The 27399-nt window shown below is 39.4% G+C and overlaps 1 protein-coding gene across 4 annotated transcripts in view; it reads left to right on the forward strand.

The window, feature by feature from the left end:
• LOC125764303 (protein tweety-2-like) overlaps nt 1–27399 on the forward strand; it is a 47509-nt gene that overhangs the window by 2705 nt on the left and 17405 nt on the right. The window lies entirely within an intron of this gene.

Genomic DNA, 27399 nt, shown 5'->3' on the forward strand with positions numbered 1-27399 from the left:
GGATCCTTTACCACCCACTGTAACCACTAACCGTACCACTTGTGTATATCGACCTACTCTGGCTAACTGCGGAAGGAAACTGAGTGAGCGTTCGTTTCCAAGGCGGCCCAACATGGAGATGATAAGTTAATGATTGATTATTCTCCCGTTGAAGTATATGTTCCTTTAAGTAAATAAAACGCGTGCTGACGTCACACGAGCATAGAAATATATCAGTTGGGTATGTTTTATGCTTTAGTGTTTTTTTTTTGTTTTTTGAAGAAGTTTTTTAAATTTAAAGCTTTAAATCAAAGGCTATTTGAGGGGTATTTTAATGTCTACCTCACTGTACAAAAAGGCTTAAAGAACAATATTTTCCAAAGTTTTGGAAAAAATAATAAAATTTCTTATTTTTTGAAATTTACACACTACAACTGTCATCTTTCTTTTGCGTGTGTTTGGCTAAATTTTATCATTTCCTAGCAACGATTCTTAAGCCACCGAAGAACTGTGTAAACAAGAAACACACTAAACAGTTGTGGATGGTGAGGGCGTTACAATTATTTTTCAATTACTATTGCTTTTTCTACCGGTAAATTCACATTCTCGGGAAATGCTTGTACCACGCTCTTTCGGCGACGTGGGAGGATGAGTTGGCCCAGAGAGATGGTGTTAGAAAATGAATATCCTTACTCGATTCTACGCAAAAAAAATCTTACGCTACACTTACACAAACAACTGTCAACGGGATGGTACGCACACAGTGACGAATGGTTCACGCAATTTTTCTCTCTGTATGCGTGCAGTCCTCTTCCGATTCGTGTCATATCCTGGAACGCTCTATCTGCCGGGCAGGTTTAAAACAATTTTGTACCATTTTTATCAAGTTCCGATTTTAGTAAAAGTACTAATTTTGAGGGTAAAGAAAACAAACAAAAATGTAAAGCATTTTGAATTGTTGATCATCAAAGGACGTACTGCATGTCAAGGAAATCATCCTGCTGTGGTTTATATCGGTGGAAGTGACTACAACCACACATCACATGCATGTGTGTGCGTGTGGGTGAAGGTCGTAAAATAGTTCATCCTCCCAGCGGCGTGTCCTTACATTTTGGTATGTGTGTATGTGTGCACGTACCGGAACACACCGGAAACGCGTATACGGTCATTTTACTGCTGAAGGAAGTTGTCCCTTCGTGCGCGCGATGTCGTCAGTCCTGGCAACGGGGCGATGACGCCATAAAGATTGCGTCCTCGTTTGGATTTTTCTTCTTCCTGTTGTTGTTGCGCCCCATCGTTAATCCTTTCCCGTGAGTGATTGACGCTAAAAGTGGGAAGGAAAAAAAAGAAGAGTGTGATCAAATTTGTTTAGCAAATCATTTTCCAGTATCCCTGGTTTTGTGGAGAGGGATTTCATTTATTTTGGGACATACCTTTGGCGAAACCTATTTTTGGATCATCATTGCTCGTTTTCGAACAGAAGTAGACTGCATTAAAATAATGATATACATTCCAGTAATGATGACGGACGTGTCCTAACCATTTGGCAATAACGTTATTTGGTGTGTCGTCCCAAAACGCGTGACGTAAGTATCGTTACCTCCGGAACGATGAGTCTTGGCGTTGGCCAGGTGCATTCCCTTGAGAACACACACATACACACACGCGCGACTTCTCACTTCCTTCCCTTTTTTAAAACCTTCAACTTCAATTCCAATTTTCCTGAGCGCTTTTTACGCTCAGTGTCTCCCCGCCCCAAAATACGATGCCCACTTCTCACCGCCAAGGGCAACAACAGGGCGAGATATAGGCGTTGTCTATAGGGTATTACCTGGTAATGGTAGGTTTTTGATTTTGACGCTTCCCTTGCCCACACAACTCACAAGAGAAAAAAAAGATGAAACCGATCGATTGATGATGTTGGCGTCAAGCTTTTGCAAAATCGGAATCGGCGGGATACCCCAGCGGTTTGATTGAATTTATTTTCGCGTGATTGTAATTAGTTGATTGAATCGATTTTACCGTGTTCCGGCCCTTTCATTCGACGCTGGTGTTCTGTTTTCCTTTTCTTTTCGCCGTAAATGGTTCCAGTGTGACGTTTCGTGTACAATTTTCTCCTATCAGTTATCGGGGAGGGGGAATCATTATCGGTCATACATTATCGTCACACCGGGTATGGGTTTTGTGTGTAACCTTTATCTGTTTAATATGTGTTTCCACCCCTGTACCGGTTCTGGCCCCCACCCACCCCAAAGGTAGGGTATGAGGCAAGGCGTAGTAAAGCACTCAGTAAATACAACTCCCATTCATGGGTGTCACCATCCACCAATGTGGTAACGCTTATCGGGTACGATTACTTTCGCTATTCATATAACACATTCGCCGTTAAGTTAGTGCCTGGCCGTATGATTAGCTACACACGGTTTTATTAATTTTGTACCGTGGACCCGATATCTTATCCGAGTTTTATCTTAATCGTGGCATTTATTTCATTCAACTGTAATTTACAAAACCTTTGGTTTGTTGATGTCATAGGTAAGGTATTTGTGTTATTTGTGCGATTAAGAAATGGTGGAGCGAATTGATCATGTTTGTGAGAGATTTTTCTGTTTAACACTAGAACTACCGGACCAGTCATTTTGACTGGAACGCTTCATTTTCATGACATTATTTTTTGTGGGTTAAATAATCCAAAGATAGTTGAAACATGAATTTTACATATAAATATATTCTATAGTACGATCTCCAATAAATAATAAAATATATTTAAACTCTTCGAAATTGTTTTAAAATTACCGACGAACGAAAAACGCTTAAAACGCTTGGTAGTTCTAGTGTTAAAGAGAACAGCACTAAGTTTAAATATTTACTTCTTCTTATTAACTTCTTGTTAAAGCTTAAAATGAGTTTTTTTTTACATTAAATTTATTACCTTAAATATTTAATCCTCTTCAAAACACGATGTCAGCATCAGTAACATGTTTTATGTTAGTTTAAAATTATATTTTCGCTTCTAATGTTTTTACATTTTTTTCTAAGTTTTCCTGACATTTTCTGCGTCAATAAACAACAAAATGCCAAAAAAAAAGAGCGTACCAAAAATAGGCGTCGATGAAAAAGGCAAACAGTGCTATAATTGTCTCGGTTTGTCGGAAGTCTGATCAAAAACATCTTTTAAACCCACATGAAAACTGCCAGACTGAATAGTCTGAATGGGCGTGTGTGTAGCATTAGAACGAAAAATAGAATTTTCTCTCTTTAATCTGTTGGCCTGTGGTGTAGCATGTGTTGCGAATGAAAATTCTTTTAGCCGAAAGTATCGTAGCGGAAATTTTTATGATCACAGGACGAGCAATAGTATGCCCTTTTAGGTGGACGGTGTTCACTCCCATCCCATTAACGTCATTTGGTAGCGATTTAACATTTTCCTTCTAGTGAATGTGTAATAGTGATGGTCGTCGTGCAGATAAACCAGGTTAAGGCTGCTGCCCCACGATTAACGATCTCGTACGCGGCAGATTGACGTTGATGGATCGAGGCGAAATTGTAAAATTCGATTTGATTTCTTAGCCTTCGGTCAACGTTCAGCAAAGGTTTAGCATTATTTTTAGTTACTCATGTAACAAACCGCCTATCGAAATGGAAAATAGTTTTAATCGTCGAATTACGTGTCTGAAACTTGTTTGTTTTTTAATACAATATTAGGGAGAACAAACACACGAACAGAGCTTATTCGAATAATGGCTCAATGATCAAAACGAACAAAAAAAATTTAATCTGCACAATTTTAACTTATGGAAGGCGTAATTTATAGCAGAGAAAAATCCACACATAAGCTGTAAAAAAGGTCTGAAAAATTAAAAAAAAAATTACTTCATGTATTGGATGGGTATTGCTTCTATTGGTAGATTTTACACTTTCGAGGGTATGTAGGTAAAACAGATTTAAATTTATAATTATTCAAAAAAAGTTGAATTGAATCAATTAAATAATGAATTATTTCTATTATTAATTTAAATTAACTGAACATAATTCAAAACTTTGTTCTTCATACGAAAGTAATTAAAGTAATAATTAATCATTTCTTTTTGAGTTTCCAAAAACAAAAAAAACATGATTTGTTGCACATTTTTCCTTCGATTACGTTCGTTTATTTGGACCAGCAAAAATAAATACGCTTTCGTGCTTCAAATCAAACAAAATGCAGCCATCGCATGTTTAACAATAAAGCAAAAAAAAGTGATAAAAATCACACACCACAATAGACGTTAACGCAAACAACAAACCCTGCCGATGCCGAGGCGCATTAGTGTGTGCTGCAAACGTACCAGAACTCGCTGGCTTCTCGGCGATATACGTGTACGATTCCGACCGATTCGTGATGTGAGCAGCATAAAATGCGCTCCAAAGCCGCCCCATATTTCGTAACATTCCCGTGCAGCGCTTGGGTGTGCTCCAATTTCGTGGGAGACCGCTTGTGGTCTCGCCTGAAATCGCTCGCGGTTTCCGATTACTTACTGGTGCGTCCCGGGGAACCCCTTTGGGCTTGTGTGACCCAATCGGACACACAAAAACCCCGACGCGTTCGCTCCCGTGTCCCGTCCCCGGTGGAATGTTTGTTTGACGATCTAAAAAAACAATCCAAAGCCGGTATGCACTACAATTGTGTGGAAGGTGAAGCAGGTTTGAGGTGAGTAAAATGTTCTATTAATTTACGGCAAGCCTCCCCGAAGGAGTTTTTGGATGAGAAGTGCCTTTATGTGGTGTGATGTATGAAATCGAGGTTTTTTTCTGCTTCCTTTTCGGACACTAATCGATACGCGAAGAAAGATGGATGTGGTCGACCATTCTCATCACAGTGGTACGTGCCCTCTATCGCAGACAAATGCCGGCCTGCACAGCTGCCGGAAGCTTTCGACAAAACGCTCTACTCTGGTGAGTTAGTTTCACCCATCTTTAGCACATTTCTGCCTTGTGCTAGCATCGTAATCACTACGCTGCACCAGCGCACCATTCGCATCGTTGGTCACGTTTTGCATCGCATGCAGCTGCACTGGTGCAGTGTGATAGTGTTTTGGCACTGGGTAAAAAGGAGGGACGACTGTAAAGCAAACTGAACCAGATTGCGATAAAAGCCTACACCAGAAGTGTAATAACAGCGGATGGTACAAGTTCGTTCTTGATATTGGGAACGATACATACGGAAAATGTGAAAAGGCAGAGGGCACCATACATGATGTGGGTTGTAAAAACGGGCAACATTTGCCAACGACAGGATTGCAAAGATATCAATGCTTCCTATAAAGAAATGCAGTGTTAGATTGAGGCGGCTTTTTATTTTTGTTCACACTTCCTGTGCAAGATATTGCATCTTTGTTTGCTGTTTGCGCCTTGTATCGTTTGGGGTCCTGACTTTGCTCAACTACAATCAGCTGTAAAACGGAAATTCATCATTCAATATCGCAATCTAAAAATTGCGCAGTATCGATTTCAACCCGAACAACACAGTGCATTGTAATAAAATTATTATTTATTTTGTTTACAACCTTATAAAATGTCACAGAAAATTATCTTCTTTGTTGCTCAATTGGCAATTATTAGAAATTATTATTAAAATAATAATAATTTGTTGAAAATCTCGTGTTCTATTCAATGGGTAGTCAACCCTTTTTTATATAAAGGAAGTTGCCTTCACTTACAGGGGTTTTAGATTTAATTCGGTCTTCACATTTTTTCTTGCTCTACTCACTTTAAATTTGGTCAGCTGCTCGTAGATGTGGGTCCGAATGGGATTTGTGATATTCGATCCAGTGATCCTCATTTTTCCCAGAGTCGGATTAATCGGACTCCGAGCCATTCCGGAGTTTAGTCCGGAGTAACTCCGGGGTAATCCAGAGTTTGCTCGGGAGTTAATCTGGAGTAATTCGGAGTTTACTCGGAAGTAATCCGGAGTAATCTCTGATATTAACTCCAGGATTCAACTCCGGAGTGCACTGGGCAATCAATTCCAGATTACCCTGGATTACTCCGTAGTCAATTGCTGATTTCACTTCAGATTCAAAACCGAAATCAAAATCGCTGTCGATTCGGAAGTAATTCCGCATCCGTAATCCACTCCGGAATTCCCACCACTAATTCGTTCCTGTCGTGTAGAAACCGGCGCCTCTCCTATGTAAGCCTTTACATTACAAAAGAAATAGACAATTTCACATATAAACAATAGCACATTCACATCAAACCCAACTCCATCTTTACTAGTGGAAGCTTAAAAACTGTCAGAAATTGACCTGTTGAAATCAATTGCGTGGAGTAGCAAAACGTGTGAAGCTAACAGCAAACCAACTCGAAAAACCCTGTATCAGTGTAGTTGTACTTCGTCAACTATGCATATAAAAACAATCGTTACGGACAAAAATTTGCGCATTAAATAAAGTTTGCTTTTCTAACACCACCTTATCATCTTCTCTTTGACCTTTGATAAGCTCCCTCTTAAATCCCTTCCCAGTCTTATGTCTATCCGACTATCAGCTGTTAGTAAATTGGATGAGGAATGAATTATTATTCCACCAAAGTATCAAATGCCGGGTACGTTAACTAATCATTTAGCCACTCAATTGGTGCTTTGTGCGTCATCTAATTGTCATTAAAATGTATGAAAAAAAACATAATCATTTTGGAGTGCAATAACGCCGCGGATCGGGCAGCATTATTAAATGCATTTGTTGCTGCACATGTGACGCGCACTCACTGCCTTTAAGGGCCCATATGCACTGCATCGGTCACAATCAGAATTTAGAAGGGAAACTTAATATTTTACGCACAGTCTTGTCGGAACAGGGTAGTAAATTTAAATAGGCGTGTATTATTCATTGTTTAGCATGGAGCTGAAATTGTCGCAACTGTATACGGGTCGAGCTGTAGCTGTGATTATGCTTTATGATTTTCTCACATTCCCCCCATTTTTTTCTTCTTTCTCTCTTTAACGCACGCACACACCCATAATGGGCTGTAATTGTTGGCATATGTTTAGTGGCAACAGGGCACCGTTCAAAGCACTTACGCCGAAGGAAACGTGTAGCCTTTACTAAAAGCGTTATTCACTTTGCCACCTTTTGTTTTGAGGACGGGGTTCGTTCGGTATGGGGCGAGTGTGAGAAGGCAGCGATGGGATGTTGAACGTCATTAGTAGTCAGAAAATGCACAAGGTCGATAAAGGGAACCGACAAATGTTAGTACAAGCGTACTGAGGTTGACTTTTTCATAATGGATGTTTTTTTGGGTTATTATTGTTTTTTTATTTATATTTTTAGACGTTCATAAAACATTTAGAATTGTTTCTTAATTACAAATGTTGTAAAGCAAATACATTTTTTTCCTTCTTTTTTCGAATGATAGAAAGTAAATAAAGATTTTTTCTTGTTCGCCTTGCCTTCCAAAATTATCTGGCCTCCCGTTAGTCTTCGCACCGAGATCTTCCAAAACATGTGTGTCAGCATTTTCTCTTCATTAACTTCATTCATCAGCAAATGATCCCCGGCAAACGGCCAAGTAAAACTCTCTCTGCCGCAACCTTCCAAACCTTTTGTTTTTCATTGCCGGCCACGAAAATCCCAAGTTAAGCTACGGCGGCATCATCGCCAAGCACTTTGTCCCGGTTTACCAACAAAACATTGAACGTCGTTCCTGTGCGTAGGACACTTCTGCATGTAGAGTTATGGGGAAAAAGTAAGAAATTCACCATTGCGTTCACCATTTGCAGGGTGGCTGCACGATCGCGACATCCAAGTCGCTGGTATTTGTTTATCGGTGTGTCTTTCCGCTCAACCATCTGCAGCTAAAACTCAACCAAACAAATGCTTTTACATGTTCACCTATGGTATATTAGAGATAGTACTGGCGGTTTCTTCCAGACCGTTTTGCAGTGAAACAGATGTTCGTATCCGTATCTCATTTGTTTGATGTGAGAGGACGTTTTTGTTTTCGTTTGTGTTATGTTTTTCGTCTCTACTCTCAATTCCCAACGTTTGCTGAAAAGGCTGCTGGCTGCAGTCGTGTTTACTTAAGTGCATGTAAAACAAAACATAAAATCGTTTTTCATCTTTTGCAATAATTGTTTGATAAATCTATCTTTCCGATTTAGATTGACTTTGCAAAATCGTTGGGAAAATCATTCACTTGACATACATCAAGGCATAAATAAATACGGTTTACTAGCTCCTTTAAAATCCTTTGATAGATTATTTCAATTCTTTGGTTGATAGAGTAACCCTTTACCAATATAAGGAGAAAGTTAGGAAAACTAAGGGAAACTATTTTACAGAGCAGACACCAAGGGCAAGAATGAATAATAAAATATGAAAAAATGGATTTGAGCCACACTTATTTCAAATTAATATAATTTAAATATTGTTGCTTCTACAGCTGAGGAGCGAATGACACAGTTTGCCGTAGAAATCTGCTAGAATAGGTAAATTCGTCAACTCGCTGTCTCTTTGGAAAGACTATCTACTGAAATCTACTAAAAAATGTTTTATTTTTACATTTAGCGAGCAACAAATTGAATCTCTCAGCAGGAAAACAATCGAATCTGCTATGCACAGACTATTTTGGCTTCACAGTTTTTATGGCGTTTGATGCGATATGCCAAAAAATGTGGATTTAATGTAACGATGCGACGGGATAAAAACTAATTAATTAAGATATTATAACTGTACTTTTACTGTACAGAATTAATTAATAATCATAACTGTACAATACTGTTATATGAATGTAGATTAGTGTGTATTATCAAAATTAATTTAGCTTAGCAATCACAATTACAAATAGCATTAATAATAGGCCTGAGTCGGAGCGGCCCGGTAGTGTATGTGATAAACGGCGGGGGTCCACCCGGCAGGACCGGGTTCAAATCCCATCCGAACCGTCTCTCCGTAGCAAGGACTGACTATTCGGCGACGTGGTAAGAATAAGTGTAGTAAGTCAGAAATGGCCAGCATGACATGACCTGAAAAGTTTTGAATTAAAATAGTAAACCAAATTCAAATCATTGACTAAATTATATCGTTTAATTTAAAAACATATAAAAGCTCGTTTTACTTAATATATCTTATCCGCAGTAATTCAATAGACATCATAATAAATTACAAAATTATATCACATCACTTTAATAGTTTTTTCTCTCGAATTTATTGAGTATTTGCTATCATTTTTATTCTCATGATCCAGACAAGCAAATACATGATATGAAGCAAACTTTTATCCGTGTGTTACATAAAGCTATTGTGACGTCCTTTGTATGAAGCATTGTGATTGCGTTTTTTCACTTCCCTTTGTTTATACGCGCCGCACCGAAGCTCATCTAGCGCCAAGCTTTCGTTGATGCATTAAAATACTTTCACTTCCATTAAGGCGCCAGGTAAAAGCCACTCTTGGGCGAATGCGTTCAACATAAGGCTGGGATGAGTGTGGCATGGCTTTGTCTCGAATAGAAATTACTTTCCTATGTTGATGCATTTTGCTGACACTCTAGCCTAGCATCGGATGACTTTCAAGGGGTTTGATGTGTGTGTTTTATTATTTCGATTGTTGCCCAGATTGCTTTTAAAAGGTTAAATCCCATGTTTGGAAACCCTTTTGCGCTAGCTCTTGTTGGGTAAGAGTAGAAAACAACATAAAAAAATCATTGGAAATAGATTTATTTTTGTATTTAAAAAATCCCTATTTTATTGAATGTTGAGTTATCTCGTAAAACATATTTGGTATAGCAAGAGGTTTCCAAAATGATTTCATTCTCTTAAAGTATCGCAAATTAAATTTTCTCGTAAACGAACCTCTCCTCTATCAAAAGGTAATTCCTAATTCTTATCGTATTGCGCCGTACGTTGTGTTCCTTTTTTAGAAATTGACAACACCATTCAATACAAATAGGGTATTCCATTGGTGCCAAACACTTCAAATGGACCATTCATCTCAATTTGCTGACCGTATTAAGCAGTGGACCCAAAAACGCAAAGTGTTCTAGCGTAAATTCCCGGGTACACCGTACTCACCCAATTGTCATTGGCACCGTTGTTTATATTTGCCGCATTCGAAATACGAGGTAAAAGTATCTTTCTTTTTTTTTGGATAATCTTTTTTTTTCACGCAAAATTTTCCAATCGCTCGACCCATTGCTTACCCCATTTCCATCAACTTCCGTACGGCGCTTAATAAACGCACGATTGGGTAACGGGTTCTCGAGGGAAATGTGGGTCCCTTACTGGAGCGTAACGTGTGCGGATAAAGAGTGCTTTTTCCCAACTGCTCTTAGCCTGGTCCCGTTCACGCATTCGTGCTCCATCAGGAAACACAACCAGGTATGAAAATGTACAGCAGCGATAGAAGATGGAAGTGGGAAAAAGTGGGAGAAAAAAAGAAAGAAACTAAGTAAAAATAATTTCGTTCTTATAAATATTAATTTCCGCAAAACCAGTTACGGAACAGAACGTGGCTAGGTCGCTGGAACCTTTCCCGGGCACACTGGAGCGAACCTTTTGCCAATGGAGCGGTCAATTTTTGGACACCTCAATGAAATTGTTTCAACGTTGCAGTAGAAGGAAGGAAGAGGGGTTGGAAGACTGCAGTGGCAGTGGAAGGTCGCAAAGAAAAACAAAATGCTTCAACTCCCGAAAAGCGGGTAGGGGGTTAATGATTTGGTTTGGTGGAGCACTGATGTCGTGGCTCGTTCGTTCGTTCACTCGCAACCGGAAGTTCATCGTCAGCGCAATGGACGTCACAATCAAGGTCCAAAAATGGGGTACCCAAGAGCGGGGATGTCTAACAGAGGAGTTTGGGGGAATTTGGTCGTGTTTCGGGTTCGCTGGTTCTCGTTCGAACTGGAGCACTCGGAACAGCATGATGCTATAACGTGTTTGTGTGTGCGCGAACCTGTGTAACTTCCACGGCTAACGGTAATTAATCAGAAAATGTTAATGTTGAATCTGGCGATGCCTAGAGAAATGCGGACAGAGAAAAACGAAGAGCGAGAAAGACGACATGGACAAGTATGCTAGGTTAGAATAGAGAACACACCACTGCTGGGAGTGGCTCCTCTTTTGGGGAGCATAAAACAGCATTAAAGTTTTGACCGGGAGAAATTCTTTCAATTTCAGTTTGTCCAATGTTTCCAGTCTGCGTAGTCTTTGTGTGACGCGCAAAGTTCATTTATTTTTAAATCTTCCCTTACATGTAAGCGTCAGGAAATGTAGCAGGGGTTTTCTTCTCAATAAAACTAGAAACTCTGGTAATTGAGCTACAATATCACTGTGACGTGGTGCTCTTCGTTTTTATTTCCAATGTTTACAGACCATTCATTTCTCGTCCGTTCCATAGAGAATATCGTCTCGGAAGCATCGGAACGACCCTGGGCGACACGATGCAGGCATCGTCACTGTCGCCTGTTTGCCATCGTAAGCTTCCCCACGATGCTTGCTTGAGGCTAAACAGTATATCAAATATTTATGTACATTTTGCACTCCGCTATGTTTGTTTATTGCCGCTGTGTTGCTTCCCGGTGGTGATCCCAACAGTACAACACACAAAAAAATGCTACAACTCAGAAGTTTCTCAATAGACGGGGCAACCAACTGCAGTAAAGCGTTGCACTCTCAGGCACTCCTAGTGCGCTGCTGGTTCAGGGTTCATCGTCAAGATAGTCTGAAAGGAAATATTAATTGACTAGACCTACGTGTGCATACACACACACACGTCGTGTGTTGAACCTAACCTAGATCTAGGAAAACTCGTTTTGACTACTCATACACTCCAGTAAGCGAGAGTAGTGCCGATTGCTCGGATTTCTACTCTTGCCGCTTGTCGTCCAACGCTTGTTTCTGCTTCTTTTGAGGCTCTGTTACCAGTTACCAATCCTCACTGGTGCCACCAACCACACCGTTGTACAAGATGATCCGGCTGCGTAAGTCGATACTTCGTATCGCTTCTCTTTAATCCGAGGTCATGCGGCGGTACATTTCTAGGGGTCTGCATACACGTTGAAGTGAGGTAGTGAAGAATAAAAAAAAAAGATTTTATTTGAAGTCGTTCCGGCATTGAAGCCAATCAAAGTGAACCTCGGTAAAATCTCTTATATATTTTGCATTATTTCGAATTCTCGGTGTATGATGTACCTGTTTCCATGGGATTTTTGCAATGCCAGATATGAATCGTTCTGATTGTTAAGACAATTGGATGATTGGACTCACAGCAATTGGGTTGTAAGACTAAACAACCCCAATTTCGATCCAGATTACATTTACCTTGACCTGGCTGGCTACAGAGTGGCTCAATTTCTTCTCCACTTTCTATTCGTTGTTCTAACATTCAGCATTGTGTGCTGTACATTCGAACTTGTTGTTATGCTGTTGGCCGCTACGCAAGAAAGTTGCGTATTGGACATTCATTTGCATTTGTTTCTCTTCCTGCACCGTTTGGTATAATTCTCACCAACCTGATAATTACCGCAAAGGGAAGGTGCTAAATTAACCGATTTACATTCATTTAGGGTGATAAAAATCTAATCAAAGTGTGGAATGTGTCATATTCGTAACGTGTTGTTGCACAATAATTGCGGGGTTTTGTTAGTGAAATTGATCATTGATCTACAGGCGCTATAAGTATATTAATCAAATAGTTGTAATATGATTTGAAGTATTCAAACAGATCCTTATCTCCATAGGATTCAAGATGTATGGAGGTATTTTTTAGCAATCCAAATCTTTCGATTAGCAATGCGACAAGACCCTGGTTAATGATTAAAAAATAAGAATTTGTAATAGGTCTGTTCGGATTTATTGTTCGAAATATTACTTCTTCAGTATTTTATCATGTAACAGCAGCAGTACATCTTCTTCATTCGATTGCATTATTCAAGATAGTCTCATATATCTAAGCGTTTTTAATTGCTTTTGATGGTTCTGAAAGTGTCTAAACATAGACGTCTGTCTAGCCAAGAACGAATGCAAACGAGTCTCTCCTGATGTGTTCAAGTGCACTTAATCGACAATCGGTATCATCTGGCACAAACTTTACAGACTTTCCGACAGAAAACTATCGGTAGAGTATGTATGTAGATGTTCAATTTTCTCTACCGCCGCCTCTTTAGTCCGGATGGCATCCCCCCGGTACATATGCCGACAGGTTAGGACCATCGTTCCTCGATATCTCGATGTTTCAATAAACAACCCACAACTGTGTGTTCTGGACGGGTCGAATGGACGACGGAATACCGTTTTGTTTTTTTCTCTCTCTCTCTGTGGTTTCCAGCAATGGCATGCTTGCCATGCAAGCGGTGCAAACGTGAAGGGCCATGAGACATGAGTGCATTTCAAATCTTTGGTCCGTGGGCGTGCGGAACTCTGTTGTGGGTTGTTGGTGAAGAGAAAGTTTATTGAACCGACGCGAATGCTGACACCGAAACAGATCAACATTCTCTCTCACTCTCCTCAGGAAGAGGAAGCAGGCCTAAAGGAACTGGATGATAATATTTTTCAAGGGTTCATGGTATCGGTTTTCTTGATGCTGCTGTTCAGAGTTCTGGTGCAGAATTTGTAATAGTAAATGTTGAAGATACAACAGAAGAAAAAATACAGAACTTGAAGCTGAAGTAGAAATTTGTCTGTTTTAAAATCACCTAAAACTCATAGTTATGAACTGGAATATAGGAAATAGAGTGTAACATTCCTATCTCTAGTTCTCTTGGAAGTTCAGTTGCATGAATGCCTTTTGATCAAGCAATCTTTTCTGGAGAGTCAAAAAGTTGAAATTCGAACGCCTAAATTTGTCTAAGGTTCCATTCTCCAAGTTATACTTGTTATAAGACATAAACGAGTCAACCATCTCTAGCAAAACATTCAAAGTAATGACTTTTGAAGACCTCCTGCCGAGTCGACCGACAAACCGAACAGACTGTTTTCAATTCTATTGAAAAGGCTCACTCTACCACCTCCCGCAAAGTCTTTAGAAATCTTTAATGCACTTAACTGTTGTCAGTTCGATGCATTATTAGTCAAGAACCTTGAGCATAGGTTGTGACCTCCTGCCGATTTTTGGATAGCTTTCCCGTGTTCAATTCCTTTTTTTTTTTCTTCTCCCGTCCAATGTCATCCAGTGTCGAATTTTGCAATATGCATTCAGTTACACAATGCAAGCCCCTACGTCATTCCTCAATTTACTCGTGTTTTTGTTTTTGAATTCATCTGTGCGCGAATATCCTTGTACCGAGATCCGAGTTCGGTTGCCATGGTATCGTTTAACCTAGTTTCCAATGTTCCACTTGCTCCTAGCATCTCTCGTGGGGCGTGTGTTAGTTGAGTATCCTAGTTTACGTCACTACCTGCGCCGATGACGTCAACGGTCGATGAAAATAGAATTGAATCGAATATTGGTCCTGCATCATGTTTCTACCAATGTTGTAGAATTCGTAGAATTCTGTGGTTCCGACCACAATTGCACTGTTGCATCCTTCCTTATAACCACGATGAAAGTGCAGTTGTCAGTATTATGCGCTGTTCTCGATCTCTCACTGATTCAGGGCTGTTTGTCCACACCAAAAACCCTTCACACACCCTTTAGATTGTTCCCTCGTCGAAGCGAATGAGAAATCGGCTCCAAACAAAGCGTGATTGCACATAAATTAGAAGAAATTGAGTTAGTGCGTTCAGTCGTCAACATGTCCACAGCGCCCCAAACGGCAGCTGCTTTTCCCCACGTGCCCTTTTCTCCCCAATACTTTACGTAAAAATGTTTGCATCTACAATGCTCATGCTCGCCCACACTCAAACCCATCTGAAATGGGGAGGGGTGTCGGCTTGTCCAGCATTAAGCAAAATTTATGATTTTATTCGATTTGTTGGAAGATCCAATTCACTAGCGCGCCCGTTCAGGGCTGCAACAAAATGTGGAGCAGTTTTATCCGGCAAAACAGTATCAAATCGTAGGCAGCAAAAACCACGACACCACTCGCTGGTCCGCTGGTGGAAGGTTTAGGGCACGCTGAAGAAGTTAACCCGTGTGTGTAGAATGGTAGATCGCGCGGAAAACGATAAAGCATTATTTTATTTGTTTTCTCACTTCGGTCACGAACACTAAAACCCGCTCAGACACGGGAGTGTGTTCCGGGTTTTGGATGAAAGGCTGCAATGTGTATGTGTTGCTGTTCGGTTGGATATGATTTATTTATGCCTCGGTTAAATAAAGAAATATCACTCTTCATAAATCCGCCGGGCTGCCAACCCTTTTCGATCTTTTGCTTAAGGTTTGGCACCCCAAGCACCCTTCATGAGCCTTCATATGCAAGCCTTTACTTTATTGCCCTGTGAGTCACAGATATTGGTTAGCGTTAACGAGAACATATTTATGAATGATTTCGGTTCCCAAATAATTATTTTATTGCTTAAACAGTTCAAATATATTTAATAATTGAATATGTAAAACTTTTTTCAAACATAATTTCCAACTTCCGATGTTTCGCTCGTGGTCCTTACGAATGACAAAGTTTCATATTTATATCCCACTACCGGAAACCATACATCATCGGTCATAAAAGAACGAAAAAGGAACAGCTAGCATGTAAAATCTTGATGCTCTGTCTCTGGCCTCAAGTGTTTGCTTCCTCACCGTTAATCTCGATCCACACATTGCCACGGCCAGGGCCAGCACACGGATCGGGTTCCTTCTTTTAGCTGTTTTCCACCCCTAATACTCCCGTGTTTCGTGTTGGCGGTGTTGGGCCGTCTGTGGTGGTGTGCAACTAAGCATTAAAACGTTCGTAGCCGCGCATGCAGCATGGTAAAGAGACATAATTTTCTTGCTCCGTTTTTTTTTCTTTTACTTTCAATCCATTCATTCGATGCTAAGGGTTTGACTGTTTGGATGCGTTTGGAGGGGGTGAAAAAACAGGGGCCCTGTGGCGCATTGTGGCACGACGGAAAAGAGAGCAAAAGAGCATGGGCATGAGTGAAGTGTGTGCGACTGTAAATCTCAGCACGGCAAAACATTGACTTTTCGAAGCCCAGCAATGACGCCGCCGAATGCGTGTGTCGTATGCTGATGGGTGTTTTTCGTGTGTTTGTGCAAAGGGGGAAGCAAAGTAAGAGAGAACGCATACTGCGAGAACCGACCGAGAACCGGTTGCGCCGAGCGAGCGTAAGCAGCATAAAAACCGGCAGCATAAATATTCATAAATTCCATTTCCTCTCTCAATAATGTATGTGTGTTCTGCCGGTGGTAAGACGCGGCCCCGGGCAACCATGCCAGACTGCTACCATGGAGGGTCAACGTGGTGTAAGGGTAGGTTTGCTGGGGGTGAACAAAATTGTCAAATCGACCTGATCGGTCCATGTCGAGGAGAAGGCAGGAAAGTAAGAGTGAAAAGTTGTGTGACAAGGGAATACCAACGCATAGACACTTCTTGGGAGTGAAAAGCATGGGGAGTTTTTTTGTGATTTTAGGTAAAGTAACATATCTCTAATCGTCGACCGTCTGTAGTGGTGGTTGTTGGTTCCACGCAGAGAATAGCCTCCAAGACCTCCATCGTTGAAGAAAACGATGGTGTTAGTTTATTTGCCAAGCAAGCATGTCTCGTTGTGTACAGCATGATTCATTCGTTTTTCAATGTCTGGACCTTCGGCGTGATAAAAAAAATGTGTTTATGGCAAAAAATACAAGTATTTTTCTAATAATTGAAACAACGAATCGATCAACCGAATGAATGACTCTGAATCTCAATTCTGAAGGTTCATGAATCCTCATTGAATTATTATTCCTTGGAGTTTCTGATGATTGATGTGTTATGTGGATCACCAACCGGTCGGTCCTTTTAGGATAAGGGCCCATAGTAATATTTTGAGCGTCAGCTCATGATTTGAACGACTCTTTACTGAAGATTCATATGAATGACTCTTTTCAAAAGATTCAAAATGATCCATTTTATTTGTATTTACATTTCCTCTTCTCGTAATTCTTTTAAGAAGATTAGCATATAATACAAATAATAAGTCACACATGCAAATACGGGTGCAAATGGGTGGCCATTTTTCACGCAATAAAGTTTAGGTAGTACTCCCCCAAAAACGCATACATACGGTGGTCCTATATTATACTTTACGAGGCACATCGATCTTTACAACCTGACCGCACTGTTCACCTTTGCGCCTGGCACTAAATTTTATTACTTCCTCTGCATCGACATGTGTATGTGGGTGTATCGTTGGCTGTGATTTTGGTGAATGATCGATGATCAAGACGTGATGAAAAGGGAAAGCAACCTACCGGGGTCATAATATGTTGACAACATAATTGCAGTCGTAGGTCGTCGAGTTGACTTTGGTGCTGTATGAAGTAGTAAAATGTTGATTGTTTGTTTGTTTTTTTCTTCACACAGTTCCGTACTTTGTCGTGCAGGGTCATGGTTTTCTTATTGTACCACAGTGTTCTACTATTGCTCGCTTTATGCAAATATGAAATCGGTCACGTGCAAGAGTTAAATCATTTTTTGTTGTTTCTTTTTCTCCTACAGGTAAGCTACAATGTTCACCGGACAATTAAACCATTTACATGGATCAGCAATACACAGCAATATGGTTTAACAATTCTACAATATGCCACTGTGCGTAAAACAACTCTGCGAAACAGCTTCGGTAACAACATGAACTTTGGTTATGATTTATGATTAATGGTTCTAGCGTTATAGCGCGGCACGGTGGAGTATGTGTTAAACGGCGTCAGTACCACATGATAGGACTGGGGATCAAATGCCATCTGGACCGTCGTCCCCTCGTAGCAAGGACTGACTATCGGGCTACCTGGTAAAATAAGTCTTAATACGGTCTAGCCGTTCTTAAGAAGAAAAAGACTTTGATGACTGATTAGACGAAGACAAACACAATTAGACACCTTTCTCTTCGTTATCAAATGATAGGCATGGAGTTGGGAACATAACCAAAATTGTCTAAAAATATTGCTATATTATATAATCACATTATTGCTTTGAGTAGATAGTAATGATTTCTTATTGGAAAAATATGTTTACAATTATTTTTTACCACACTCGAGAAATTGTGTCACAACTTTGTGTGCAGGAGTTCAAAATCTTGAAGTAAACCAATAAGATACAGAAATCCATTAACAACAGTAAGATGCATAATGTTTATCAGGCAGACAAAAAAAAGAAAATGAGAGAAAAGTAACAATATTGATAATGGTTAAGATAAGAGATAAAGAAAGAGGTACTCTTTTGGTTTATGCAAACGTTACCGAAACGCGCCATATGCATGTTTGCCCAGCGATAAGATCTACAGATCAAACGACAGCGGCCATGTTTGTTGTGCAGGGAGACATCCTGCTGTTGTGTCCCATGCCTGTTGCAGATGTTGCAGATGGCATGCTTCGGCACATTAGTTGTTAACAGATAGAATTTCGGTACTTATTCGTGTTTTTATTTTTGAAGAACGTGAAATGTTGTTTTAGAATTTGGAATACCTCTCATCTACTTTGAAATAGCGAAAATAAAATTTAAATATGTAGGAGAGAAGAAGAAAATATTGCGCGGGTACTGTGCTATAATTATTATAGCATTTAACCTAAAAAATATCGCTAAAGAAGTGTGCGCGGACAGTCGCATCGGAGCAACGAAGCGGTTGCAAATCAATAAACACTAAATTCAACCTACCCACTTAATATTCCTACATATATAATATACTAATAAATTAAAAGCGATAATGTATTTCCCTCAAAAGTGTCGCCCATTTTTACCACGTGTTTTACGCCTGGTTTAAAAATAAAAACCCGAGTCGCTTGAGCAACAACTGATTGGAAACAAGTTTCCGCTGGAATGGGCCAACAACCCCAACTCGTATCTCGCTAAGCACATACCGACCCTCCCGCAAACAGACCGAGGACGATTATCAAAGTGTCGTAAGCTGTTAAACGACCTTCCCTTTGCAAAAGCAGGCAAAACGTCCTTCGCTTTTAATGTCTTGTGTTCACATCGGACGGTCTACCGAAGGTCTTGGCTGTTTTATCGATCATACTCAGAAACGATACCATTTCGCGATATCGACGCGTTGTCATCATCGTCATCACCATCGCCATTTGCCAACGCCATCAACAAGTAAATCAAGCACACTTTCTCGTATCGAATATACTGAAGTGAAGCAACAAAAAAAGCAGGCACCTCACTCGTTGCTTTGTTGGGCAAGTTGTTTGACCTTGAAGTAAGTTTGTCAACTTCATTTTGTTTTTTTTGCTGTATTGTGTGGCGATGTCATTTTTGTTTCCCCGGTTATGCTGGTTCAACCACCGAACGGGGAAGGCATCGTAATGTTATCGATGTAGCAAAGTGTCTCTGACTACAAGAAAAAAACCACTCCTCTGTCTGGTCCTTCTTTTACCAATGTTCAAATAAGGCAGAAATTCGTCCATTATTCCGCAGTCGAATTGCGTCTTCTAATGAGCCTCTGGCAGTGGGGCAGACCGAGTGAGATCGTTTAATGGAATGTGGAATTAAATCCATCGTTCGGTGGTTGTTGCTGACCGTGAGCTTTTGTGAACCACAAACCCGTTTCCTTAGCGTTCTTCCTATGCGCTCCATAGTTGTTCAGCTTCCGTTTCCTGTTCTGCGACCATTGCGGTCTTCTTGCAATTGATATTCTATAGACGCGAGGACTCCCCGCAATGGACTTACCCATTTCTCTCCGGCTAAATTGTTTTGTGCGGAGAAGTGGGTATAGAAGTGTGGTTCTTCGGTTTATGAATTCTTCTCATAGCTCAAAGATTGGTAAATTGATAAGTCTGTGGGGTGAGCCGTATTTATTAGTGTGTATTGGTAATAGTTTCACTGTCTATAGGTTAGCAAATGTTGACACCATGCATGTTAGATTTCTTCCAACATGGGTGAGTCGTTTTGAAAGGGTATGCCGATTGGAATCAATTTCTTGAAGTTCCCATTTTCCAGAGTTTCTCTATCCTGATTAGACGATGTGGTCATGTCTTGTGGTAAGACATAACAAGTTTTGAAATATGCGAATTGAAATTCTTTTTTGAAGAATTCCTTTTGTATATAGCATACAGAGTAGAGTAGTTACATCAACAAAAAAGAAACAATCAGAACGGAAGCACCCAAATATAATTGACAGGAAGTCATTCTTCCCCGCAAGGAAATCAATTGTATTGAATTATCGTTTCCTAAATAGGACAGTCGATAAAGTGTCGAAAGCAAACGAAACCCCGTAATAGTACACCCACAACAACATAGACCTCTCATGCATAAATCTCACACAAAATTCTTGATTTTAGTTCAATTCTACGTTCACAATGTACTGACAACATTTTGGGGCTTGAGTTATTAAAATATTCTGTCTTGAAATTCGAGAATTGAGCAATTGCAATATCTTATGTCTGTGTCTATCCACTGACTTGAGTATGGTATCTCTTAAGTATGGATACAATTGAGCAGAATATCTCAGTAATTTCTTGAAATTTGTTGACGAACATAGCATTTAAAATTTGACAATTTTTTAAATATTGAAACAAACGATTATAAAACATGTTTATGTATTATCATTTCCATTTTTACATTAATCGAGCAGCTAATTGTATCGCTTATTAAGAAAAAAATCTAAAAGCGATCAAAAATCAAAATAAGCCCCCAAGCGTCAAAACGCGTTAATAAAAACTCGTTGAAGGTATTATAGATTCCAGTAATAAAAAGAAGAAAAATGTTACCGTATTCTGTTCGAAAGACAATTTATTCTCAAGTGACATGACATCATGAGGGAAAACTGGAATATTGTGCATAAAGACAAACTGTAGTTCCATCTGTAGGAAATAATTCACGCTTTGCTGATTCTCTTCATCTTCGCCTTGTGTGACCATCAGAACCCAAACACACAGGAGAAGAAGGAAAAATCGAACTGAAAATTCAAACAGATAGCAACTAATGTAACTGCATTCGTGGTAATGTCAGAACGTTGGTCCCTTTGATTGTGTGCCAAGCAAATAGATTCCTTAATCATTCGAACATTAATCGCTTGTTGAAAACTCATTTGCGTGTCAGTGTAAGGATGATTTTTCCCCTTCTTAATTCTGCAAATTGATTCAACATTTAGAAGCAATCATCAACTTTACTACTTTTTGTCATCCTTCCTTCGTGAGAATCGAATTGGTGGTGTGATAGAAAGGTAATCGATTTAAATTATAAAAGAGACATCGGAACACTTTGACGTAACAATTCGGCAACAATTTGTCAAATTTACTCAAAGTTCTCTTATCAGCATTATTTTCCTACCAAGGGTTCGTTTTTTTTGTTCCAACGAAACATTGGTTCGTTCGGTGTAAAGAATGTCTTGCGATGTGATAAATTGAAGGAAGCAAGGCCCGGCTAAGGTCACCGTTCGAACTTTTTCTAGATTGAACAGTACATTTCAATGTCCATTTCTGAGCAAAATCCAATCTTGGGGAAAATTGAATTACATAAGCACCGGAAGCCGTTCAACTTGGGATGGGTACCGGCACCGGTTTGGCGTTACAAGGAACGTAAAGCTTGATTCTCTTTCCTCCCGGGATGGTGATTGATCATTGGCCTTTAAATAAAGGTGATTGAAGAATGAGACACTCGAGTGGTACACTCCGAGAAAGTTGAGATGGTTTGATTAATCACGTAATGTGCGCTCCCGGTACGAGCCTATTCGAGCAAAGAATGATGTTGTACTCGTTGAGAAAAATTATGCAACGTTAAATATGTTTTATAAATTTATTAGGTTAATCATATTTAAAGGTCAACGATTGTTTGTTAAATGGAGAGCTATACAGTCGACATATTCGAAGAATTCGAATATATTTTTATTGAATTCTTCTCGAAGCTTCTGGTATCGGAAACAATTGGTAATGATCTCTAGTCAATATATTGACATATAACAAACATGCAGCGCACTCCCTATAAGTAACTCCATTTTCATTGTTCAATCGCGGGTTTTCTCACGTTTTGTATTTTGCAAACTGATACTCAGAATTCAGACATACGAATTGATTGACTTGGAATTTCTTGGAAAGTGTTCTTTCCGCCATTTACTAGAACATTTCGAGATTGTTTTTCTTGGTTCCATTTTGTTTGGTAGATAAATTTTCAATCGAATATCGTTCTTAATAAAAGTATAAATATCGTCATGGCTATTTATAAAATGTTTAGAGACGTTAACCAAATTGTTTTAATATAATAAAGTTTTAATAAATATTTTAATATAATTTAATTTTAATATTATTTGAAGAAATATTATTGATGGGCTTGTAAGAAATTTGGTTTTGACCCTTCATATCAAACCATACTAAAATCATGTTCCAATAAACGTTTCACTACAATTGTGGTCGTGTCGAAAGTGGTTGCGTTCAACGCCACTGTCCGTTTTGGGGTAGTTCCATTTTACCCCTTCATAATTGATAATATCATAACTGATCGACGGACATTCTTCACTTTCCCGTCCGCCCAAAAATGCCGTGTCAGGCTTCACTTTGGACGCTTTTTTTCGATGGATCTAAATTTGTTTTTAAAAAATTCTACCGATAAACAAAACAAAAATATCACACAACCACAAGCAAACCCCTCGCCGTTAAGCCGGTAGCACACCGTAATAGAATTGGTTTGAATCAAATCCATCAAATGAGTTTTGCTATTTGCCTTCGTCAAGTATTTACCGTGTCCAAACAGCTGATAAACATATTTTCATGGATTGATGTGTTTTTCGTCGCTTTGCCTCAGCCATCCTTACGCCGTTGTGAGTGTTTATTTTTGTTAGCGAAAACATTCTCCTAAACCCAACTTTGCGGCCCCATAGTATCGGCCGGTTGAAAATGAGGGAAATATCAAAAACCATGTGCTCGGTAACTACCTAGGCCAACTGATTATGCAGAACTTGAACGAGCTGTCAACGTGAAACGTACATGTGATGGGCAGTAGAACGAAAGCAAAGAGGCAGTTGGGCAAAGTTTGTGTTCAATCATAAGCAAAGATAAGCATCAATGTGTAACAATATAATAAAAGATTTCATAACATTTTTTTTACAGTTTAAGCGATTAAAAATAATAATTTTGCCTACCGACTACGCTCAAATAAGCTTTGGAACATATAAACATATATATTAGAACAACAACACCTTAAGAGTCATACTGAGGTGTTTATGCCCATTGACTTATTTTAGCACAAACCCGGCTGGTTGTGTGTGTGGAGGTGTTGCGGCAAACATTGGCGCAAAAATAACACAACTGTTGCGTTCGTCAGTCTCTGTCACAAAAATAAAAAGCCGGAAAATGCAGATTTGACATTTTGTCTTTCTACTTTTCCCCATTTTCCACCACTAAACGACAACCTTCGATCGATAGACGTAAGTAGCGCAATTTATGTACTTTGCTTTGACATTGATAGGACACTTTTATTACGACTTGTTGATGAAAAGAAACGGTTTAGTCTACGAATGTCTACGATTCTCAATGACAACACGAAATTTGAAATTGAGCAAAAATGAGATTTTTTAGTTTTTATCAAATAAGTTTGCAATTACAGGCCATTCTATCTGAATAAAAAAAATAAAAAATATGTTTGCAATTGTTGAAGTTATATTGATTGAAAATATCTTACGGCCTTTCGCATTATAATGATGTTCTCATACGGTTTATTTTGTCGAAAAGATGAATCATAGAATAAACTGTAAACTTCAAGATTTTCTGACTCATCTCCGTTTCTTTTAAAAACAAAGAATTTGTTTGGAAATCAGATGATTCATTGTGGAGATTTCTATATTCAGATCGCTTTCTAGACACCTTCAATGATCAATTTTTATTTTATGACTGACAAAATATTGGTGTTTTGCATTGGTATTTATTGGTTGGAGATAGTTGCGGTGGTCTTCACACAACAAAACCGACATCAAATCTCTTCTGGATCGTTCCTTCGTACTTAGGGCTGATTATCGAGTTAGTGAGGAGGAAAGACATGGAATGTTACAAAAAAAAATCCTTTTGGTAGTTGAAATATCAACGAACATAAAGGATATCACAAGAGGTTTTACCCAAGGAGATATTTTTAGTCCTGGGCCGCTGTCGTGTCGTGTCCGAAAATACTCAACACTTGAGAGAGTTCGTCTGACAATAAGTGCGGTCCTTCTGGGTGTAATATACAAATTTAGTTTTCTTTTCACCACTTAGCGGACTTCGGCTTTACACTGTAATTTACTTTACTTACACTGTAAAGTTTCTTTCTTGATCGTTGGAGTCATCGAGGCCTTACCTTGGGTAGGGGGACTCTCGATACTCTTGAAATAATAACACGAAGAATTTGGTTTGGAATCCCAGTTTTGAATCTGATCCTTGACAACTGTCAACTCACGATCGATCTCTGGAGACTGACCGCGTTCTAACAATTTTGGTTTATTTTATACTCTGAGTTGTGTAGGTGTACATGGTTTTTACATAACGGCTTATGTATCGAATGTTTCTATTTCTGTGTTTCTATTTGCTTGTAGTAATTCCTAATGCATTTCTGTAATTTTCGGTTGATGCGCATTAGCCTATAAATCATGCGTCGAGTTGGTCTTTGCGAAGCAGGGTACGGAATGGAAACTTAGGAAACCTTTTCAAGTGCAATTCACATCGTGAGAAAGTATTGCATATGCAACGTAATGAATGGTCTTCTTATATGTCAACTTTCAGGTACTTGAAAGGGACAAAACAGATGTGTTTAGAAAGGACGTAAAAAACCTAGCCATGTGTTTTATGTCAAGTGTCAGAATGAGAATAGAAGAAAATAGGAAAGGACCAACGCGATTTTGTTAACCGATTCTATACTTTGAATTTTTATGTGTTATTTGAGATTTCCAATATGTTGGTTATTTTAATGTTTAGCAGATATGCTACATGGGTATTGTAGGCCTTTCCAGAAGACTCAAAAGGATTTTAAGGACAGATGTCATTAGCATGTCATGATCGATCTACTTAGATTTTTGATAACTTTGATTTGGATTATTTTTTTCTTCCTCCAATCGATATCGCCTGATTTGTCATGTTTCGAACATGGAGTTGCTACGTGTTCAAATAAATTCGATCCTTCGATTCGATACAGTAATGGAATATTAACGATTTCATTAGAACACTTATTTTTAAAACACTTTTCTTTTCCGATGGTTATGTATATGTAGATACATTTGCTTCCTCTTTTTTGGTACAAAGACATCCTCAAGAGGTCTTCTTCTTGGTCTGCAATTTCTGACTCTCCTTAACTTTACTTATCTGTAGCAGGGTAGTACGGGATTTTGGCTCGGATGGAACTTGATCCCAGGCCCTGTCATGTAGAGACCAGCGCCGTTACCATCTCTGCCGCCGTTCCGCGGCTATCTACAGGTGATTAAATAAAATTAAAAAAGAAATATGAACGAGTAGGGCAAAAATTCAGAGTTTTTAGTTCCACAAAAGGTAATATTGTGAGGTTGACAGGTACTCAAGACTCGACTATTGAATTGTTTCAACGCTAGAGGAAAAAAAGAAAACCGAGAGCTGAAGTATTTCTTCTGACAAAGATTCAGTTTCTATTTTTTCCTAAGTTGCTATTTTTTTCTCTCATTCTACACAAAGAGGGAAAAGCCAATTAACGAGGGAAACTCGCATTTCCATTCATGGTACTTGTAGTGCACGACTGCACGATAGTAGGGGGCAGCTAAGGATGGGCTGTTGAATGTTACAAATCCATTCAAATGTAGCAAGAGGCGTTTGCCGGTCAATGAGAGATTCACTCGCTTTAAATTGCCCTTCCCATTTGCATCTTCGTACAGGCTCCCGTGCAAAAGGATCTGCATTCCGACGGGGGAAAACAGACACTTTTGCTATAAATAAACTGCACTGACCCATGTTTTCGTTGCCGGAAGAGTACCGGGGACGGGTGTACATTGTGTACTCTTTTAGTCTCTTTTTTTTATTACATATCCTTTTACAATCGGACACTGGTCTTGGGCGGCCTCCACCAACCTCTGGTCGAAGTATATCATGGTTCTTGTATATGGCACGCAAATATGCATATGTTGCACCATTGCAGTGTGTAGTAAATGGAAGAGCGGTACATAATTTCTATTGGTTTGCGATAACAGGACAACAGAAAAACGTATCCACTAGAAATGGTATTAATAGTTTTTATATTCTTCTCCATTCCCCGGTGCCTTTGTTCTATTTGTTCGCAATCTGCAGGAAGTCTTTTTAATTTGTTTTCCTTCTTTCTGCCCATCATCTCCGATTCGTTTTGTGGACTTTAGCAAGTTTATGATTCGTTCAAAGTTGCTCCACTACTTGTTCCTCTTTTTTGTCGATGCACTGTCGACTGCTTCCGGTTAATTTCCTGGCATCCATGTGCACCGGGACGCCCTCATATTCGCTGTGTTGCAGTTGTGACTTCTGTTTGTCGATACCGTAAATCCGGTTCGCGAAAAATCGATCCTGCAGTACTCATATTCATATGTTCATGGTGAATAGAAAAAAAATCCTACACGTCAAAGGATATTCATTTTCAATTGCCTCCTAGGCTTTTTCCAAACAATTCTTCTTGTAGTAATATAGTTTTGCGGAGAGAGAGAGAGAGAGAGAGAGAGAGAGACGAATGCTGGAACTAATTATGTTCGCTATCACAATGAAGTCGATGACAAGTATAGGTTCATATTGTACATATTAATGAATGATAGTCAATATGTATTGAATTCATTCCACGGTTATGGGTCACGTGACGAGAATGCGTCCTTTGCATTGACAGACAATTGACATATAGTCATCATGAAAGGTTCAATGCTTCGAAATTGTCTACTTCTAGGGGGTAAATAGAGTTATGAAAAAAGTAACAATTATATTTTACCCTATCGAACGACCCATTATTCTTGACCTTTAATAATTAATTTCCTTCCCCATCCGGGTATTACCATTAGCAGCTTTATTTGGTGCTAGACGTGATTTCCGGTCGTATTACCAATGGGACACCGAATGCTTCCGGAATGCGATGCAATTAGCTTTTTTATTATCATCATGATGGGCAGTTTGGTTGTGCACGTTCTCTCTAGTTCTGCCACAAGTGTTTCACCCCCTTTCACCGTATATATGCTTGTGTACAGGAGGTACTTGGCGGTGAGCCATGGGTTTGAAATGAGCCGAAGAATTTCATCAAACAAACGAGATTCTTCACCGTATCTCTCAACCGCTCGGAACTTGTGACCTAACTGACTAATCGTCGGACTTTCAGCATGTTCGAAGCTTTCGCTGATTAGCTCATTGAATCCTTTATGGAAGGACGAACGTGCCTCTTTTGCCCAGCTAGTCCAAAACAACAGGTATCCTAGAATGAATGTATTTTTGGGTTCTTTTCTCTGC

This window comes from Anopheles funestus, chromosome 2RL (assembly GCF_943734845.2).
Source record: "Anopheles funestus chromosome 2RL, idAnoFuneDA-416_04, whole genome shotgun sequence".
Lineage (NCBI taxonomy): Eukaryota > Metazoa > Arthropoda > Insecta > Diptera > Culicidae > Anopheles > Anopheles funestus.